Here is a 22,872-nt window from a genome sequence, read left to right as displayed (position 1 = left end):
CACAGAATATTGTATCAAATTTTGTACAAGCTGAATTTAGTGACCATCCTCTATGAATTGGTCATCTCAAAATACTCTGCAGCGGATCACATTATTAAGTTCCCAGGGGGCCGGGCGCGGTGGCTCACGCCTGTAATCCCAGCACTTTTGAGAGGCCGAGGCGGGCGGATCACAAGGTCAGGAGATTGAGACCATCCTGGCTAACATGGTGAAACGCCGTCTCTACTAAAAATACAAAAAAATTAGCCGGGCGTGGTGACGGGCGCCTGTAGTCCCCGCTACTCAGGAGGCTGAGGCAGGAGAATGGTGTGAACCCGGGGGGCAGAGCTTGCAGTGAGCCGAGATCACACCACTGGACTTCAACCTGGGTGATAGAGAGAGACTCCGTCTCAAAAAAAAAAAAAGTTCCCAGGGACACTGTCTATATTCTCACTTTTCATATATGTGTGGAAAATATATATGTAAATAAAATTACACTTTCTTTACCATTTATCCATTGACAGACACAGGTTGGTTTCATATCTTGGCTATTACGAAAAATGCTTTAGTGAATATGGGAATGCATATATCTCTTAGAGATACTGAATTCATTTCCTTTGGATATATACCCAGCAGAGAAATTGAGGGATCCTTTGGTAGTTCAATTTTTAATTTTTTGAGGAAGTTTCAAACTTCTGTAATGGCTGTACCAATTTATATTCCCACCAACAATGTACAAGGGGTCCCCACCCTCACCAACACTTACCTCATAAGGCACTATTATGAACAATTATGTGCCAACAAATTGCAAAACCTAAAAGGAATGGACATATTCCTAGAAACGTACAATCTACCAAGACTGAATTAAGAAAAATAAAAGCCGGAACAGACCAATAATGAATAAGGAGTAATAAAAAAACTTCCAGCAAAGAATAGCTCAGGACCAGAAGCCTTCACAGCTGAACTCCATTCAAGGAGGAGCTAATACCATTACTTCTTAAACTCTTCCAGGAAAAAGTAGATGAAATACTTCCAAACTAATTTTATGAGGCCAGCGTTACTCTTATACCAAACCTAGACAAGGACACTACAGGAAAGGAAAACTAAAGGTCAAAATCTCCCATGAACATAGATGCAAAAATTTTCAATAAAATACCAGCAGACTGAATTCAGCAACATTTTACAACAGTTCTTTTTTCTTCATAATCTCACCAACACTTGCTATTGCCTGTCTTTTTGATAATAGCCTTCCTAACATGTCAGATTGAGCAGGGTTGGGCAGCCAGTCAATATTACTCTGAGTTCTCAAGAAATTGAATCTTAAAACATAAATCAAAAAAGTAGACTGACATCTATTTCTGGAGAATATTATAATTTGCAAAACTCATAAAATGAAACATCTTTTCTATGACTATTGCCTTAAGTCAGAGTGATAGTTTTTTCCTTAAATTTTCACGATGTCCTTCTAAATTTAAAATTATATTTCCACATGTAGCTTGAGGTTACTGTATTGGACAACACAGATTGGAATGAATTACTTCCTAGATTCATTTACTTTGGAGATAAGATTTTCACAATGGTTTGGAATATTTTTTACAGTTCAATTTATGTAGTTGCTCTTCATAGCTATCCAAATCCCTTAATTGCATATCATTCAGGATAAATTTTCTCCAGTTGGTGAGAACATTCTTAATCCCTGCTAGTGAATCAGTGACACCAGAACATTATGGTATAAAATTAGTAAATGTGTAGAAAAAACTAAGATACTTCTAGACCTCACAGAAGTATCCACTTAGTGGCTTAGCACAAGAGTATGGACCTAAAGATCCCGATTAGTTTCTAACTGCCACCATTATGTAATGTACAAATTATTTTCCTCCTGGGCCTTAGCTTTTCCATCTTTAAATGCCAAATTTCTGTCATAAAATGATTTTCTAAAAATATGAGAATAAAGGTATGAGAAAAGTGTGATAAATACTTTGAGTCATGCCTTAATAATAATAATTATAATAAGAATTATCATCAATATTTACCAAAATGCTCATATTTGAATAGAAAATATTATTTCTAGTAAAAAAATAAGGTTAGGCAATCAAGTGTTGTGCATATATAGGCACGTTGTAGTGTCACCCGATATTAGAGATTAGTTGATTACAGCTTCCTTATTGATGCATTTCTTTGCTCTGAGGTTTTGTGTTTTAACCAAAAATCATTTAACCATAGTATGTAAAATGAGAATATAAAATAAAGGAAACATTTATACTGAAGGTTTTTTTTCTTGGAATTATTTCTAGCCAAAAATGTATACCTCATATGAAAAACCTTTAGTTGCTAGAGTAATATTCATTGGAATTTAGTCATTTACTTGAAGACAAAGGGGAATAAAACTTTTCCAGTAAAAAATAGTTTAAATTATTTTAATCAGAAACTAAATAACTTAAAACAGTGACTCTTTAAAATGTAAAAAATTAGACATGATTTAGTTTTAAGTCAGTCAACTCTACAATGGGAATAGCTTTATCTTGGAAAATTTAACTCGGAAAGACTGGAAAGTATAAAACACTTGTTTGAGAATAATTTTGTACTTTAGGACACATTTTTGGCTGTCACTACTTGCAGAAGAGGCATTACTGGAATTTAGTGAATAAAGACTAGGGAGACTGGTAAACATCCTGCAAAGCATAGCTTAGCTCAGCTCCTCACAACAAATAACTATGGGCCCAAAATGTCAATAATACAACTGTTAAGAATCCCTGCATGAAATAAAATTGGTGTATTCTTTCATCTCCTTTTTTCACACCTGTCTATTTCTTGCTCTCGCTAGACTCTCAAGGTCTCTCTCTCTCTGTGTTTTTTTTTCTCATTCTTTCTTTCTCCAGTGAAACCTCTTTAATGAAGGCTCATTCATATTGTTGATGGCAAAGCACAGCTCCTTGTAATTAGAAATGAGACTCGAATTCCTCAGAAATAAGAAATTCAATCAAGAAAGAGTATAGCACAAGTTACATCAGCAAGATAAAAAAATAATTTGAATCAGCAATACTACTTTTAAAGATAATTTAAATTGCCATAGTGATGAATTGAAGCATACTAAGATAAAATATTTCATGAACTTTAAGAAAGTTAGTCTTAGAGGCTGTAAACAGGAATACCAACAAGTGTCAGTGAGCAGAGGGGACTGTACATTTGCCTAACACTTTTAAGTGTTTCTTCATTTTTTCAATTAACCTTTGTGAGAAAACTACTGGATTTCAATTGCTCACATTCCTTTGTCTTCTGTCATTTGTAACCAAAAGTATGAAAACTATAATTTCCTTTTTATTTATGATTTCATAAGATTATTCTCCTGACTTTTACATGTTATTTTTCATTTTGCAATGTGGTAAATGAATGAAATTCATCCAACATTTTGAAAGAAATTACACAAAGTATGATAATTTTGGCCATCACATTTTATAAATTTATTTTACTCATTTAAATTCTGTTCATTATCTTTTCCTTTGGACTTAATTGTTCTCTATAGAAAATTTCTCTTAAATTTGACTTCTCATTCATTTACTGCATTAATTAATTGAAGACAAGGGTATAAGAAAATGAGAAAGTCTCATTATTGAATTAATTGAACGAGGAAGTTGAGATATGAAATAATGAAAGTGAAACATTTCCACAATCAATTGATCATTTTATAAAATTCCCTCCTTAAATTGTCTCATTCTTCTTATTAATTACTTTATTTACTTCTGCCACATATCCTTCCATTGTTTCTTGTCTGATCCAAACACAGGAGGTTGAATTTCTCTGTTCTCTACTTCTGCAGTATTCTCACAGGTGCAGGCAGAGCCATATCTACTGTCTTATTTCCTGAGCCTTATGACCTTTCACATAGGTTTGAGTAGAGGTCAGATTTCCACATTAGTAAAAGATGGGATTTGCAAGGAATTGATTGGCATTCAGAACCCACAGACTGAGCAGGGCATCCCAAAGTCAAACACCTACAAGGGCCAAGACAATTTTCCAGGAAGGGCAGGTGTAAGTATACAGGTAAGTGGAAAGGACTGGAAAATGAACAGGTTAAGGCCCACGTGAAAAGAAACCAGCTGCTACTTAAAGCACAGTGTTAAATTAAATTTAGTCTAAAGCTGCCTCCTTACATATTTTGAGCTAATTCTAAAGGTTTCTCTATACATAGTGAACCGTAGCCTAAATGGTTGTGTAAACAGGCTGTTACTCTTGTAGCAATCACTGAGTTTCACACAATCAAAGGTGGCCAACTGTTCAAAGCAAGTTCAAATAAGGCAAATGGCAAACTGTAACCAATCCAGCTGTTTCTGTTTCTCACTTCCATTTTTTGTGTGTCACTTTCCTTTTCCTGTCCATAAATCTTCAACCTCTCAGCACTGCCAGAGTCTCTCTGAATCTATTCTGGTTTGGGAAGCTACCTTATTCATGAATCGTTCTATGCTCAATTAAACTCTGTCAAATTTAATTTGTCTAAAGTTTTTCTTTTAACAGCAGTGTCACCAAATATTCTGTTCTTTCAAAAGAAGCCAGAAAACTTATTTTCATATAAAATTTCATTATTTTTAAATGTTTGCAAAATTTAAAATCTCTGTAGACCAAACAAAACTGGTCTTCATGCCAAATGAGTTTTGTAAACCTCCCGTTTCTAACTGTTGACCTAAGCAGACACATTTGTTTATGTTAGGCTGTGTAAATAGAGAAGCGGCTGTCAAAGTTCTGTTAAAATAGTATTAGTAGGTTCCTTCATTCTACCATAAAGACACATGCACATTTTTGTTCATCACAGCACTATGCACAATAGCAAAGTCATGAAATCAACACTAAGGCTCATCAACAATAGACTATGTAAAGAAAATGTGGTACATACATATCACGGAATACTACGCAGCCATAAAAAAGAACAAGATCATGTCCTAAGCGAACTAATGCAGGAAGAGGAAACCAAATACCATGCGTTCTCACTTATGAGTGGGAGCTAAACATTGATACACATATTAGGTAGTATGCTTATTACCTGGGTGATAAAATAATCTGTAAACCAACCCTGTGACATGCAATTCACCTATGTAACAAATGTGCACATGTACCTTTGAACCTAAAATAAAAGTTTAAAAAACAGTAGTAATAAAAATATAGTAGGTTCTTGGGAGAGAGAGCTTAAATGCTCCTACCTTCTCTACTTCTAAATATACTTTAATGTTAACTGTAAACTTGTGGTTAAGAATTTTTAGGTTTTCACTGGAAAAGTTTTTCTCTTTCTAGATATCACATTCTTTTTTTCTCCTCTCTTAACTGTTCTTTCTGTCACATTTAGGAGACTTTGGAACCACCAAACTTGCTAATTTTGATTATATCTGTATTTAATTCATAGAAAACTTAATAAATGTTCATTTTTTAAACAGTATTTCACATTTCAACATGTACATTAAATATGATGGAATTAGTATGATCTTAGGGTTTTCCAGAGAAATTGAACCAACTGGATATGTGTTGGCATAAGAGAATATTTATTATGGGAATTGGCTCATGAGATTATGGAGGCTGAGAAGTTCCATCAGATGCTGTCTGTGAGCCGGAGAACCAGGAAAGCCAGTAGTGTAATTCAGTCCAAATCTGAGAACCTGAGAACCAGGGGAGCAAATAGTGTAAGTCTTGGTCCAAGGCTGAGGGCCCTGCAGGTTGTGGGTGTTTGGGGGACACGCTGGTTTGAGTCCCGGACTCGAACCAGGAGCTTCAGTGTCCACAGGCAGGAGAAGATGCATGTTTCAGCTTCAGAAAAGAGATGAAAATTTGTCCTTTCTCCACCTTTTTGCTCTACTCAGGCCTTCAACAGATGAATAGATCTTCTTTACCCAATCTACTGATTCAAATGCCAGTCTTTTGCTAAAACATCCTCACAAACATACCCAAAACTGTTTTACCACCTATTTGAAATTCCTTAACCTACTCAGTTGACACACAAATTTAACCATTATGTTTTAAATGAACACTTCTTATTTTTTAATTTTTCATTTGTACAAGTATATAGTAGGTATAAATGATTATGGAGTATTTGAGATATTTTGATACAGGCATGCAATGAATAATAATCACATCAGGAAAAATGGAGTATCCATCAACTCAAGCATTTACACTTTTTTTGTGTTGCAAGTAATCCAATTATATTCTTTTAGCTTTTTAAAATGTACAGTAAATTACTGTTGACTGTAGTTACCCTGCTGTGCTATCAAATACTAGATCTTATTTATTCTAAGTATATTTTTGTAACCATTAACCATCTCCATTCTATTTATTTTATATATACAATATATAATGGTATATATTTTTAGTGCATATTGCATTCTCTTTCCTCAATATTTCTGCTTTTCAGATTACTAAATTTTGTTTGCTTATTTGAAAGAACCATATTTTATTCAATTTTCTTCTTTAGGTTCATTTTGTTAGCATGCATTTCAATCCTGATGTACAAAATATTTGAGCTCTACAAAAGTTATCCAATTATTAAAACTCAATGAAGAGACGACATTTAAAAGGATATTATAATAACTATTTTACAAAACAAATAATGAACTTCTGTTTAATTCTTTGTATAAAGGATTCTGTAAATGTTACATTTGTTCAAAGCAAATGTTCATCTCTCTGACATCTTTCTTTAGACTATAATTTTTAAAAGACACAGAAGTTGTCTTATATCACTGAATTATTCAGAATTTCTTGCCTATAGTGTACGTACTAATATCCAAAGTCATTCCAAAAGTATCTGATCATGTTCATTCACACATACACACACACACACACACACACATTTTCCTACTCAATCTCAGGGCAGCATTGAAAATTTCCTGGAGCAAAGATCTATTTCTGTTTGCTTATTTTATATAATTACTGTAGCCAAAAATTATTTTCAGGGGGCATCTATAGCTAAGCTGCATTAGCAGGGGGCAAAGTTGGTGGTTCTCTTTGAATCTATTCTACTGTCAAGACTCAATTTCTTTTCTCAGGACTGACATTTAATGTATGATTGACCTTTACCTCGAATTCTAAAAGTTACAATTTTCTTTGTGGTAGCCTCCAATAAGGAAATTAATCAAAAGTTTAGGAAAATAAATGAGTTATTTAACTTTTGTCACCCAGTTAGTACTAAAAGTGACATGAAAAAATCCTTTTTGCTGCCCAAAATTACAGTATATGTGGTTTCTTTTTGTCTATTTTGGTATTCCTCTCACTCTGCCCTAATTATCTTCAACTTCTTCAAAACACTGACTTTCATATTAGCCAGCTGAGTCACTCACATAAGCACTAATAGTATAGATTTAATTATCAGTTGAAAACTTTCTTTGGATAACCTACTCTGAAATCTCACTCTTTGACTGTGCCTCCTAATGTTTTATGTAAATTTCTACTGAGTCATATCTTTATTTCTACCAAAATGGAGATCTTTAGTTGTCCAAGTCCTACCATATTCCTCTGCATCTCCTGAATCTGGCATCACCTCTCTCTTTTTCAAGTCATTGTTTTACAACCAGTCATTCAATATAAACTTTACTATTATTTTGTCAATCTAATAGTCTTTTATAATTCCAGTTATGGAAATTTATTTGATCTTATTATTATGGGCTTTCTGGAGGATGTCACAAAACAATGATGAATGAGCCTAGGTACTATTGACCTGTGCTTATCTTCAAACTCAGTTAAACTCTCATTTTTGCCTGACCATCCTGTTATTCATATTTTTTCATTGATTCTTTATCAATAGCCATAACACTTTTGTAATATCAATTGGAAACAGTCCATTCATTCATTCCCATATCCTTTTTCTAAGCTCACTTAATATTTTCACTGTCTGAATCTTGTCCTCAACAAACCTGCAATCTTACTTAGATTAGCCCACCTTTTCTTTCATTGCTGTTAATGACAGAAATGTCTTTCCTTTTACCAAAGGAAAAAGGCCAATATTTCATATCTTCTTTGAAGCCCCATCCCCTTGACTCTTCTCAGAACTTTGTTTCTTTAATTTTTCCTCTTTTTTTCTTCTCTTCTATGGCAATCATATCAGTATACCAGAATTTTCTGGTGTGTTCAGCCACTGTATAAAAAAGAGGTAAAAGAAAACATAATACAGCAAAACATCCAATTTCTCACTATCTCTAACTATTTGCTTATATTCCTGAACTCTCCTAAAGCCAACTTGCTCAGAAGATTGGTCTGCACAGGCTATCTTCAATTGTTGTTTCCAGTTACACACTTTGATCCAACACAATCTTAACTATTTTCCTACTACTCCATTAAAAATGTTTCTGTTAAGGTTGCCAATATTTTTAATGATGTTTCTGTACTCACCTTACTCAATTTCTTACCAAGTCAGCCACACCCATATTCTTAAAACTCTCTTCTCTCATGGCTTCCAAGACTCTAACATGCCCCACTTTTCCCCCTTACTTCACTGATTGTTGGGATTCACTCAGGATGGTGGCAGAAATATTAAAGGGAAACATTAGGGAAAGTTATAGGGAATAGTCACAAACCTTTTTTACATAGCTTGTAATAATTGAACAGGCTGAAGGCAGCTGGTCCTTACCTTAGAGCATTAGGTCATAGGGTAAATACTAGGGACAATAGAGGCTTCCCGAGTTAAGTCTGTTTACCCTACTTCCATTAACTAACCTTTGAGCCAGATGGCCCTCTTGAGTGGGAGGGGGGGGGCTGGGGGGCAGGTCGACCAGGGATGTTGCCGCCTAATGGTATTTACTCTAAACCGTGGTACCTGAGCTTTATTCATTTGTAGAACTATTCTCTTGACCATGTTAGTTATCCACAAGTGTGTTAACTCAGAGCATCTGTTGTTAATTGTATACTAAATAAATGCCTGGAGTGCAGACTGCTCAAGGCCAGCCACAGTGACAAACCTTTCTTGGTGGGCAGGCGGTCGGACACTCAGCAGGACTGGCAAAACAGAATATCTGTGTGTCAGTGTATGTTTTATTCATCCATCGTTTGGGTCAGGGTCTGCGGGAAGACCCCCGCAGCTAATGCCTTCTTGTGAGGAGCAATACCTCAACTGATGCTCTTCAAGAGTCTCATTTGCTGTCTTCTTTACCTGCACTCTCCTTCTACAGATTGGAGCCATTTGTAGTTTAAACTTGGACCCTCTTCTCTATATAAACTGTTTCCATGAAGTTTTTTATCCCACTCAGAAATAGTAGTCAACTTATACATGTGGTTTTGAAACAAACACATTGCGTATTTGCGTAAACTAATATATGTCCTACAATCAACATGTCTTTTAAGTTTTTGGTCTTCACAATGCTTCAGGTTAAAAGACTCCAGGAAATAAAAACTGAAAATTTTAGTCACTAATTAAATAAATGGAATGGTTTCTTGGTCTCTTCATTGTAAGCATTCATAACAGAACTGTGATTCAAAATGACAAGAAATAGAGTATGCATATATTCTTAAATAAGAACTCTACCACCTGCCTAGTCTTCTATTTGAGTTCTTTATATATTTTCTTGTTGTCAGCAGAATGTACATATTCAGGACTTTTTGCAATCTTCTTGAAAATGTTTACTTCAATAAAGTGAGTATTAAAAAACTAAATATTTCCTGCCAAGTAAAAGTGTAACAAACATTTCTGTAAGAGAAAGTTAAAGAAATGAAAGTCTACAAATTCTGATTTCTCTACAAGTCAAATGAAGCCATGAACCTTAAACATGATGTGCACTTTCTATTCTCTGTTTCTCACAAAAGAAAATTCTCATCCATTATTCCTTTGAATAAATAGCATTTCTTCCTAATTATCTCTTTTAGATATTTTTTGAATCCTGTTTGGTTGTGTTAAATTTTCTCACTTTTTCTTAGAACTTTCTAAATCTCTCTTTTGTATTTCTCGTATCTTTAAATATCTGAGATCAATTATGGAAAATTCTTCAACTATATTATCTATTCACTCTCTTTTTACTTGTCTGTAAGACTGTGTTTAACCCATTTATTTCATTTTTAATTTGAATGTTTATGTATATATATAATTATATATAAATCAAATTTTATATGTATATATATACACACACACATATATACATATATATCTCCTTGGTTTGTTTTTTATAATCTTTTGTTGTTGACATATATTTTCAAGATTTTTGAAAATGTATTTTTAATATAGTTAATACAAAAATGTATTTTTTCAATATATTCCAACTTTGATGATTCAAATTTTTTGGAGCCTTTTTTAATCTAACAAGGCTAATTATTGTGTTAGCTAATGCTCACACATGGTGACTTGTTTTCTTTTATTGTGCAATATTTTACAAAATCTGTGACCCACTAAGTTTTTTTTGGTACTTTAACTCTGAAAATTATTTGTGGCTTATTTATTATTTACTTGATTTCTTACATCTTAGAATATTTGCATTTGCTTTTGCCAGTTCCCTGTGGGAAATATCAATCCAGGACAACTTCAAACAAAATTTTCAACTTTAGCTGTTTGTACCACTAAGGTACTTGAGTTCAATCATTAAAATTATTTGAGAACTTGTTTATATAAACTATGTAGGGAAATGTTTTTCTTATTTCTATTCTTGTTTAATATCAAAACAGGCAAGTTTCCTTCTTTATGAGCCATTCAGTTCTCAATTACACTAACACTGAAGAACAGAAATGTTAGAGTGAATTACCTTACCAAAATATCATAATAATTAAGAGATAAATCCTAATTAATTAAGTGTTTTTTTGGGCACAAAGCTAGAGAAATTAAAAATGGACCAGAATGGCAGTTCTGTATAAATAGAATTTGATGCAGGAAACAAATGGCCTTTCAAATTACAGGGTAAATGATTTTCCACTTTCCATTGAATATGTAGTGATGGAAAATAGGTTACCTATAGAGAAAAAAATTAAATACCTACTTTACTCCATATAGAGATAAAAATTTTAATTGAGATTTACTTATGAAAATGAACCATTTAATGTTTGAGAAACCATACACATCCATAGTGCCATGTAATTCAGAAGATCATTTGTAATTGCATGAAATTAACTCACAACAAAGGAAAATAGGTTGAGGCTTAAATGGTGTATATACATTTTACATTTCTCAAAAATTCCAATTACCAGCTGTAGTATCAAAAGTATGCTCAAATAGCTTAAGCTTCCAACCACTTTTTTCCCATTTCATGATTGTTACTGGTAAGTGCTCCTAGGTTCTTGTCTGTGCCTGTCTGACTGCTCAAATGCAAAATTTCTGATAGTGCAGCAGCGGTGATTGAGCAGATGACTAAAAGGAGTATTCAGAAATACTTGCAGTGGCGTTTCAGCTCTGAAATTGATTTCTAAGTTAGATATAAAGGCACATACTGGTGGAAACTTTGTGAAGTCAGCCTCTGTTTGAGACTAATTTCCCAGTATAAAATGTATATTATTGGATTTCACTTGAATTTTTTAAACCAAAAGAAGAAGGCCTTTTTTTTTTTTTTTTCTTTTGAGGGAGTTTCGCTCTTATCCCCCAGGCTGAAGTGCAATGGCGCGATCTCGGCTCACTGCAATTTCTGCCTCCTGGATTCAAGAGATTCTTTTGTCTCAGCCTCCGGAGTAGCTGGGATTACAGGTGCCCACAACCACACCTGACTAATTTTTTTTTTTTTTTTTTTTTTTTTTAGAGACAGGGTTTTGCCACGTTGGCCAGGTTTGTCTCCAACTTCTGACCTCAGGTGATCCGCCCACCTCGGCCTCCCAAAGTGCTGTGATTACAGGCATGAACCACCACGCCCGGCCACTTAATACCTGAAATTCTAAATTTCCTCTGCTTTCCTTGAAAAATAATTATGCTTTAATAAGAAAATAACTTGTTCTAAGCAATCATAGTTTGTCTTCATCTATCTGTTTTAAGCCTGTTTCTGTATCTTCCAAGGGGTAGTTCCAACAGCTATGTTAAATCTGGAAGTGCGAGCACCGGCTTTCCCAAGAGCCATGCCAATGCACACACCACCTCAAGAATTCTCCTCGAGAATATTTCACTTCAAGTGATTCAAGCCGGGTACCCGAGTGTGGACTGTCATTCCACCTCTTTCAACCTGTAATCAAGCTTCAACTCCCACTAATGCTAGTTCCTTTATCTTAGCATCCTTCTACATCTGTCTTTTTCCTTCCATTCCTACAGCTTCTAGCCTAGGACAGGCCCTCTTAACCATTTCACTGGACTATTGCAATAACTTGTGGGCAGGCTTTCACCTTTAATTTGGATCCAATCGTCCATATTCCAACCATCCGTTCTTCACATCACTGATAAGATTGCCTTCTTCGATATTAAGGAGATCATTCTCTTCTCCCTTAAAAAATTAAGTCCAAACAGCTTATTATTGTAATTAAGGCTTTCACTAAATCATAACTTACAAGTTTAAAGATTCTGTTTATATTATTTTTAAATACTTTATACTTAATGATAGTTCATCTTGGCAAACATATTCCAAAGAGCAAACAGATAGAAATGTATAAATCACCTTCTATTTTTTATTTTCATTTTTCAACTTAACTCTTCAAAAAATAATTGATGAACTCCAATATTAACTTAATCTATTTGTATGTTTCCTCATTCGTAAAATGAAATATTTGTAGTTCCTATTAATGGCAGTTAAAGTACAGTTTATGTCAGTGGAAAACAAAAAAATAAGTATGCTCAATTTAAATAATTTTTAATATCAAGACTATAATTCACCAAGTTGAACATTAATCATGAAAATTTTAAAAAATATATGTAAGGCAAATTTTGAATCTTGCTATTGACTATCTTGCTTCTAAAAACATATTATGGAAAGAATATTAGGCATAATAAACTTATTTTTAAGGTAATGAATGGGAAATTATATTTTCCAATTGCTTTCCTATGGAAGGTGACTACAGAGTATTCCAGTCATACCGGCAACATCCTGAGCTTATTCTGTTTTTAACAGGAATAACAACATTTTAATATATATTGAGAAATTCCTTTTCTAACACAAATATGCAGAGTAAATGCTGTTTTTTTAATCTCTCTTTTGCAGTCTCTTTTGGCCAAGAAAACATGCTCACTCTCAAAAGTATAGATATGTTTTCATGTCACTGACCAAAATAATTGGAAGAGAAGCAACCTAATTTTTTCAAAATCCTACACAATTTAAAAAAATAGCTCCACTTGCGGACAAGTTGGTGACTGGAAAATCGTCAGTTTTCTAATTTCCACCAAGTTATGGATCTCTCCCTGGAATCAGGCACTTCAGTGAAACTTTACTAGGTTATAGTGTGGCAGCTGTATGGATCATGTAGGTTTGCATTCTGAACATTTATCCAAACTTATAAAGTCTTTTCATGCCTCATGCATAAACAACAGATTGTTCTCTCCTGTTGTCAGTGTTTTCCAACGCGCTAGTGTTAGTCTCAGTGGTGCTGCTATCTCACTTTACCAAAGACCAAGACTACTATAAATTATTCACAAATTAATTTATTTGGACATAGATTGGAGAAATTTTACCTGAAGAATGTGCCTTATCTCTCTGCCTCTCTCTCTTTCTCTCTCACATTCCAGTAAAACAGTTTTCCAGAAAAAAACACTGGACCAATTTGGCTTAAGTAGTTTTTCTCTGTAGCAATCATAAATATTATCATTGCTCCCATTCATTTCACTAATCATATATTCACAGGTATGAAATACTGATGTCTATACATTGATCTCTAAGGAAACTTTATACTTGTGTTGAATAAAGCTAACTCATAGACAAACTGACCATGGTAGTGGATCATGTATTATTATTCTAAAAAAGGAAAAATATAGAGGAATTTAGAATCTGAATATGGACCCTCAGTATGGAATAAACAGCTAGCATATTGCATAATCTTTCTATTGAAGATGCAAGTTAGAAAGAGACCTTCTCATTTTCCTGCTCTCTCTATCAGTAGCAGGGCGTATATTATTTTTATATCAATCAACATATATGTGCTTTTGGGGAGTGATGAGTTATGATGAGTTTCTCCTACTCTTCCTGAGAAATCAAATGAATTTCAATTGCAAACTCTTTGTAGGCAAAATTAGTATCTATCTTGACTGACCTTGTATCATCAAGGATGATCACCATCACTTTGACACATTCTAGATATCAATAATTATTTTTGAAAGAGTTAATTGATAGACAAGTTTTGAGCCAGCAAATAGTTTTTCAAAGTGCCATCACCTACTATGTTTAATGGACTCACATACAATGAATTAAAAATAATATAATGAGATACACAGCAATTATTTTCAATGTCAGCAGCAAATAGAAGGCTTGCAGTGTTAATTTACTTCCTCTATCACCACTGCTGCTCCATATGAGACCACATCTCCCAACCCCACCAAAATCATTATACAACCTAACTAAAAGCGGTGTAAACAAAACATTTTGACAAGTCTCCTAACTCTCCATTCCAATTAGACATCTTATTATAAAAAGATTGTGTCAACATTACTGTCTTACTGTTCTCTTGGCAGGAAGGAAAATATTACTGCAAAGTGCTTCATCCATGTGGATGAAAAATAATTCTGTTTTGTTTATGAGTATTTAAGAAATCTTATGTTTTCTTATCTGTGCTTTACTGGGATGAACAGAAACATATCACAAGTAATAAACGTAGTAAAATATACAACATAATTTATCACATTCTGTTTTTTGCCCATGTTCTTTAGTTCATCTTTTCCTTGAAATGATCTCTAATATTTTTCCATGCCAAATTTGATTATATAAGGCATAACGTGTTTTAACATTCAGATTGGACAATAACTCTCCTAGGACACCTTCCCCAATACCATGCTTCTCCAGTCACACTCCCTGCACATCTCTATCCTTGCACTTGGTTTAATACATTGTAAATATAACCGCTTTATTGAACAGGTTGAATTCATTGGGGTTAGCAATATAAAATTATTTAAAATTTTCTAATACACTTTTTAATTGTGCTCTGTTGAACCTTTATTTCTCCCTCTGGATTGTACAGTGCATTAATAAAATTTTACTCTCATTCTGATTTCATAAAACTATTTATTCAAAGATTTAACCCTCCCCACCACCCCCTGCAACACACACACACACACACACACACACACACACACACACACACACACACACAGAGTGATTGGACACAGTTCAAAACAGGAAATGAGATATTATTTTTCCTGTCTTACAAGTTTCTTCAAACTTTACAAGTGATTCTCTGAGGGTCTCTCCCCCACCCTTTAATAAGGGAAACCAGTTGAACACCTGACTCTCACTAAAAGGGAGGTGTAGAAAGGCAAGTGAATAAAGTGAATAGCTTCTCTTCCTGAATGATATATTTAAACACAAGCTGAGCTCTCAGGCGCCGTGTCCCTTTCATATGCTTCTCCAGGTGAAGACCTGGTGAAGTTTGGAGAAACTAGCTCCTGTGCACCTGCAGAATTCCATGCCTAGAATGAGGTCTTCTTTGAACTTAGTCCTATATAATTCAAGGGATAACTATTTATCTTCACTCTAATTCTATCTATATGCACTATTAAAAACAACAATTGTTATCACTGCAAAAAAAAAAAAACTTCTTGGGAATAAGTTCCAGTGTTTTATAACATTGTAGGGTGACTACAGTTAACAACAGTTTATTGTATATTCAAATAGCTAGAAGAGGGGATTTTGAGTGTTACCAACACAAAAAAATGATAAATGTTTGAGGTGATAGATTTGCTAATTACTCTGATTTGATCATTACATTGTACATATGTAACAAAATATTACACTGTGCCCCATAAATATGTATCAATTAAACTAATAATATACGTAAGTAAATTTTAAAAATAAAACAAAACCGCTGGGAGAAGTATATTTAAATCATTATCTCATATCATACTATTCACCTGTTAAAAGAATTATGTCCTTCTCTGTCATGGTACCATTCCTAGAGTATAAGCCCAATGAAGCTAGGGCTGTGGCTTTATTATCTTTGTATTTCCAAGTAACATGCAATACTATAGATTATATTAAATGCTTCTTTAATAAATGTCTGAGTGAAATTCTATATTACATTTAAAACCTCATGAAATATCTATTTCAATAATAACCTGGGAATGTCAGTGTGTACTACATGGAATTACACTAAGTGCTTTACAATTACCGTCTTGAGGCTTCAAACAACTTTACAAAAAAGTTATGACGATCATTACTTTATCATTAATTGAAGCTCAGAAAAAATAAGTTGCCCAGGTCATATCTTTAAAGGCAGATTCAGTATTCAAGCTGGCACATGTTTGATTTCCATTTACATCATGTCTACTCAGATAGTCTTCAGTGAAATACCCAGATAAAATTTGTTTTCAGTAAACTATCTATTGGTATATTATGTGCATATGCACACGTGCAAAATTAGGTTACACATATGCTCATGATATACATATGTATATATGAGTTATATACATATATTTATAATGTATATAGTAAATTTTCACTAAAGTGCCTGTATATATATATTGCAATTATATATATAAACTTAACTATATCATGTCTATGTAATTGTGATTTTATATACATAATTTTCATTTTATTTTCTCATAAAAATGTTGAAACAGTGAATGAAATTGCCTGAAAATGACTCTAGGAGCCCATTCTAGGTTGACTAGATGATATGCTAGTTGGGACCTGCTCCTTCCCTCAGTGGCAGGGAATGTACCCAAGCTCAGCTTCTCAAAAAAATAAAACTGTCTCCTTCTAGCAGGGATGACCACAACATTCTATAGACCCCAACAACATCTGTAAGAGGTGAGCAACTGGCATTTCCATTAGTCTCTTGTAAACAGCTGACACCACACTTCCAGGCTTTCTGGCAGCTTGTTTATTCTTCAAATGACAAAAAAAAATTTCCTATACTTTTCCCTATAAGATGGGAAACTCATGGGAAAAAAGGCCTCTTCACTAAAATGGAATTTTAACCTTATTTAGTAGATGTTCTGGTATGTGTCATGATGGATGATGAAATCCTGGGGTGTGTGAATCTTTATCTTGCTTACCTTGCCTTGAGAGATACCCATTCCCAGATGACACCGATAGCTTAACTCATGTAATATGATGTTGTGATGTCATTATGGACTCTAGAATGCACCTGGTGCAAAATAGAGAAATGATTTCAATAGGGAAACAACTTCAAACAATAGAGAACTGATCACGAAGGCATATATTGACCAAGATTTTAAGATGATAGAACCAGACAAAAGTCCCTTATCTTTCTTTCCTCTTTATAATTAATCTTGCCTTCAAAAAGACAAGCTGAAATCCAGGCTTACCTTTCTAAAGGTTTTCCATCATCTGTGAAAGGCTAAAGTCATAAGGAGAAGAAAAAGGGAGAAACAAACAAAAGAAAGAAGGAAAATAAACAACTATTCGAGTTCCCTAATAAACATAGTTCACTGCTGTTGTCAGTGAAAATTCAATGACCATTAACATCACCACTCTAAAAGAAAAATTACCCCCACTTCATCTATCAAATCAATATCTGCACAGAAGAGGGAAAGTATCATAGATTTTAAACAGCAAGCAGCTCAATAAATTGTCTGAGGTTCCCAAGCCACATTAATCAGATGCTTGTTTTAACTGATATTACTGCAACACATTCAGAAATTGCACTGGATATTAACCCCTGTTATTTCAAAGATATTTTTAAAACCCCTATTATTTAAAATAATAAAATTATGTTTATAATTATATGGAGGTGAGGGACAAGGGTGGTGAGGCATTTACATATCTCCTTAGTAACATTCAAAGTTTATTTAAAATTTTATGATGCATGAATTAAATAAATATATTAATGCTGAGAAAAACATTGATTTATGTACTATCATTAAAATGATGCAGCATTGTTTTGTCATATTGGATACTTCATTTTTCTTTCTTACTGATTCCAGTTCTGTTATTGGCACATTGTGTTTCTTGGACTTCAGTCATTGAATGCCTTTAAGATATTTAAAAGGAAAATCTCCTTTTTACTTATTTGTTTTTTCATTCATAAGTTATCAATATTTTCCCAGAATATGCTGATGGGGGCCTCACCTGGTATGAAGCTATCATTAACTAAACCACCTGGGCCCCTTGCCTGATGAAGTGGGGTAATTTGAACCCACTATGTCCTCCCATATACCTTCAAGTGCAAAGCCTGGATTTCTCTGAAGTGAGATGTTTGCTCACACAGTGCCTTTCTTGAATGTACTTTGTTCTCCGCTGGACTCACCTTTGCTAGGGGCCAGTTATATTCCTGCTGAGTATGGGTACACATAGAAAGGGCAAGTAAGGAATGTTTTGCCTTCTGGAAATAGATTATTGTGAACAAGGAGATGAGACACAAGCACTAAAATGCTGAATGAAATTCATAAGACATTAGGCATTTGCAAGGAGAAAGTTATTTTGCAGACAAAGATATGATGTGACTATTTAGAGCTAGATGGGCCATTTTATTAAACAGTTTCCTTGGTGCTCAGGGAGGGAAAGATAATCTTTCCAGAGATTCTGTGAGTTGGATTTCTCTTGGTTCTTCTAATTTACTCAAGAACCTGAGTGACCCAGGCCATTGATGAGGAAGCAAGTGCTAATGACTGATAATGGGCATCAAGAATTGGGCCAGGTGAAAAAGTAGCATAGACATTGTCCTCTCTTTCTTGAAGCTTTGAGTATGACAGAGAGAACAAGTCATTTAACTAATATAAAAAGAAATAAGAAAATATTATAAGTGAGTTAAATCTCATGTATCCCAGTTTCTAAAGAGGGAGCTTTGATGCGACTGGTAATTGGAATGATGGTGATTGGTATTAAATTTTTGTTGTTATATTTTATTGTTCTTATTGTTTGTGATTTTACAATATGCTGAGATTGGCCTCTCAATTGGAAATAAATGTTCTACAAAGGCTCAGTAACATTAGATTACATAAGCAATTGTGAGGAAGCATGGAAAGGGAGATAGAAATGTAATAAAAGCAGAATACAATGGCACATGCACCATTTCATGACAAACAGAAGGTGTCTTTAAAAAATTATGTTTCCAGGCAAGGTGGCTCATGCCTGTAATCCCAGCACTTTGGGAGGCCGAGGCGGGCGGATCACGAGGTCAAGAGATTGAGACCAGCATGGCCGACATGGTGAAACCCCGTCTCTACTAAAAATACAAAAATTAGCTGGGCATGGTAGCGGACGCCTGTAATCCCAGCTACTTGGGAGGCTGAGGCAGGAGAATTACTTGAACCCGGGAGGCGGAGGTTGCAGTGAGCTGAGATCCCTCCACTGCACTCCAGCCTGGGAGACAGAGGGAGACTCTGACTCAAATATATATACAAACATATATATATATATATATATATATATATATATATATATATATATATATATATATATATATATAATGTTTAAACTTATACCTCACATGTAAATAAGAATTACCCAAAGTAAGGTAGTAGGAATGAGTGTCTCACTCAAAAGATGTGTGAAGGTCCAGAAATGAGAGGAAGTTCTAAATATTAGAAGAACTAAGAGTATCTCACTTCCTTATGGTCAAATTTATTGTGTATTGAAAGGGAGGGAAAGTAATGGTAGATTATGTCAGAGATATAGTTAGGGCTAAGTCATCATGATAGGATAAGTTTAGAATTTTTCTTGAAAATTATGAGAAGCCACTGAATTTGAGAAATAAAGGAAGTGATAAGATTCGTGTTTTAGAAAGATTACTGTAGCTGGGCCGGGGTCGGTGGCTCAGGCCTGTAATCCCAGCACTCTGGGAGGCCGAGGCGGGCAGATCACGAGGTCAGGAGATGGAGACCATCCTGGCCAACATGGTGAAACCTTGTCTCTACTAAAAAAAAAAAAAAATACGAAAAATTAGCCGGGCGTGGTGGCGGGCGCCTGTAGTCACAGCTACTCTGGAGGCTGAGGCAGGAGAATGGCGTGAACCCGGGAGGCGGAGATTGTAGTGCCACTGCACTCCAGCCTGGGCGACAGAGCGAGACTCTGTCTCAAAAAAAAAAAAAAAAAAAAAAAACACACGAAAGAAAGATTACTGTAGCTGCAGTATGGAAGTTTTGAAGTAACGAAAAATAGTGGTATTAATCAGGACCCATCACAAAATCAAAATTTGTTCTAGATATTACAACCAGAGAATATACAGTTGACCCTTGAACAATGTGTGGGATTGAACTGAGTGCTGCCATAAATATGCAGATTTTTTCAACCAAATGCCAATCAAAAATACATTATTTTCTTGATGTGAAACCTATGTATATGGAGGACTGACTTTCAACATATGTGAGTTTGGCAGGGCCAACTGTGGGATTTCAGTAGTGCAGGTTTTGGTATATGCAGGGGTCTTGGAACCAATCCCCTGTGTAGACTGAGGGACAACTGTAATTTTAAGGGCTGGGTTAAATAGGGGTTGAAAGATTGAAAAAGCCAAAAAGAGAAGATCAAGATAACACAGACCCGGTAACTTCAGTATGTAGCTACCAGGCCTTGGACTGGGAAATCATATTTTGAAGTTATCAGTATGTAGAGGATTGAAAAAGAGCATCAGAGTCTTTTTACCTGAGGTTTCTAAGGCGTGGATGCCAACCAGTTGGTACTGATACCTTGGAGCTTTGAGAAGAAGTCTTGCAAAGCTATGACTCAGACTTTGGGGAAAGCAGCACCGCCCATATTGTGTCTATACTTCTGAGGAGGTCACAAAGAAGCTGATTCTGGAGGGACAAATGGAAGTACCAGCCAATGTCAGGGTAAAGAGCTGTCAACAGTGACAATGTCAGGAGCAGCAGATAAACAGCAAAGAGCAAGTTCTTCACAGTTTCCTCCTGTCTTCCTGCTATACCCCTATTAGCAGAATCTAATAGGAAGACAGCTGACAATACAGAAATACAGTTTTTGAAATCCTACCTTCATCGTTAGAAAGTAGAACTTAGAAGGGCCTATCAGGATCTGAGAGACAATGGCGTCTTAACTGGCACAGCCCACTCTTGTGGCTATTCAGCACCATCCTATCCTTTTACACGTATTTGGATTTTCATAAAATAATTCCAGCCCTATGTTTTCACTTTACAAAATGAAATCATACTCAAATCAAATCCTTTCACAAAAAAAAGTGGAAATATAAAGTCTCCAGAGTCATTATTTCCCCTTCTGTATGGTACTCATAGTATTCATCTCTGGATGATCTTAATTATTTCTCTAATTCAGTCACTGTTTCATCTGAATATTCCATAACCTGAAAAAATGGTATTGCAGCTAATAGGCTTTCAAGTAATTCTTATAAAAAATGTGTTTGCTAGGAACAGAAACATAATAACGAGGATGAAGATAATTTAAAATGATTCCAGAAATGCTTAGGATTTGCTTAGACATAGTGGGTAAAATAGGAGATGTTAAGAATGATGCTCAAGTTTGCTTTGGGCAACTGGTGATTGTTATTGCCATTAACTAAAAGAGATAACACCAGAGGAGGAGTAAGTTTGGCAGGGAAAATGAACTCAACTTTTAAAATGATTTTTTAAATGTACTTTAAATTAACATGTAAAGTGGATTATTCAGTTTATAGTTATATGAAATGTGACCAATGCAAAAGGCTGTGTAACTACTGCATTGAAGATATAAAATATTTCCATAACTTCCAAAATTCTCTCATTCTACTCTTTTGTAGTCAAATACTCCCTTTACTCCTAGCCCCTGAGCAAAAATTGATGTTTTTGTCCCTAGAGTTCTGCTTTTTCCACAGTGTCATGTAAATGGAATCATACACTTAATATAACTATTGTTAGTATACTGAAAGCCCAATATCAGGGTGAAGGGCTACTGATAGATTTACACTGACAGAAACAGCAGACAATAATTATTATAGAGTTATGCAATCATCACCACAATCCAGTTTTAGCACTTTATATCTCCTCAAAAAATTTTCTCAATCTCATTTGCATCAATTTCTTCTAGCACCCTGCAGCTCCAGACAACCACTGATTTGTCTTCTGTTTCCATAAATCAATCTCTTCTGAGCATTTCATATAAATAAAATTATACAATATAGGGTCTTTGCATCTGGCTTCTTTTACTTAGCATGTTTTTTTTGCAGATGAACCATGCTGTAAGATATATCAGAATTTTGTTTATTTTTATTGCTGAATAATATTCTATTATATGAATATAGAACATTTTGTTTATTTACCAGTTGATGGACATAGTGGTTATTTCTAGTTTTTGTCTACTATAAATAATACTGCTGCAAATATTCATTAACAAGTTTTTGCATGAACATATGTTTTTATTTCTTTGGGGTAGATTCTTAGGAGATTAATTATTGGGTTTCATGGCAAGCTTATGCTTAACATTTTAAGAAAATGACAAATTTTTTTATGTGGTTGTAAAATTTACATTCCCATAAGAAAGGTATGAGAGTTTCTGTTTCTCCACACCTTGGCTGACATTTGGTGTTGTCATGTTTTGTTAAAGCCATTTTTGGTGCACAGTGTTACCACATTGTGGTCTTAATTTGCATTCTCATAATAATATTGAGCAACTTTCCATATCCTTATTTAGATCAGTATACGTTTTTTGATAATGTATCTCTTCAAATATTTTGTCCATTTTTATGTTTGTTTGCTTTCTAATTTTGAGTTTCAGAGTTCATAATATATTTTGGATACAAGTTGTTTGTCAGATATATGATTTGCAAATATTTTCTCCAAGTCTAGCTTGTCTTTTTATTCTGTTACAGGTCACGTGTTCAGATTAGAATCAGAAAAATACAGATTCTACACATATATTTCTAGATATATAGTTATTTTATTTCTTGAATGTTATTTTAAATGCAACTGCCTTCTGAAATTTTGAATTT

General features: G+C 34.4%; 1 long non-coding RNA gene across 2 annotated transcripts in view; it reads right to left on the bottom strand.

Moving 5' to 3' along the window:
- Nucleotides 1-5,505: 5,505 nt before the first annotated feature.
- The window catches only part of LOC129534500 (uncharacterized), a 42,572-nt gene continuing 25,205 nt past the window's right edge, over nucleotides 5,506-22,872 (bottom strand). Inside the window, exons 2-6 of one of the 2 annotated variants that reach the window (XR_008681115.2) lie at nucleotides 20,580-20,731; nucleotides 17,306-17,337; nucleotides 17,033-17,124; nucleotides 12,226-12,323; nucleotides 5,506-8,086 (exon numbers count right to left, since the gene is read on the bottom strand). This is a non-coding gene — a long non-coding RNA (uncharacterized lncRNA). The remainder of the gene's footprint in view (nucleotides 8,087-12,225; nucleotides 12,324-17,032; nucleotides 17,125-17,305; nucleotides 17,338-20,579; nucleotides 20,732-22,872) is intronic. The other variant, XR_010134349.1, reaches the window with a different exon arrangement.

Source organism: Gorilla gorilla, chromosome 5 (genome assembly GCF_029281585.2).
Source record: "Gorilla gorilla gorilla isolate KB3781 chromosome 5, NHGRI_mGorGor1-v2.1_pri, whole genome shotgun sequence".
Classification (NCBI taxonomy): domain Eukaryota; kingdom Metazoa; phylum Chordata; class Mammalia; order Primates; family Hominidae; genus Gorilla; species Gorilla gorilla.
Note: the sequence above shows the minus strand (reverse complement) of the source record. Positions and strands in the feature narration are given on the sequence as shown.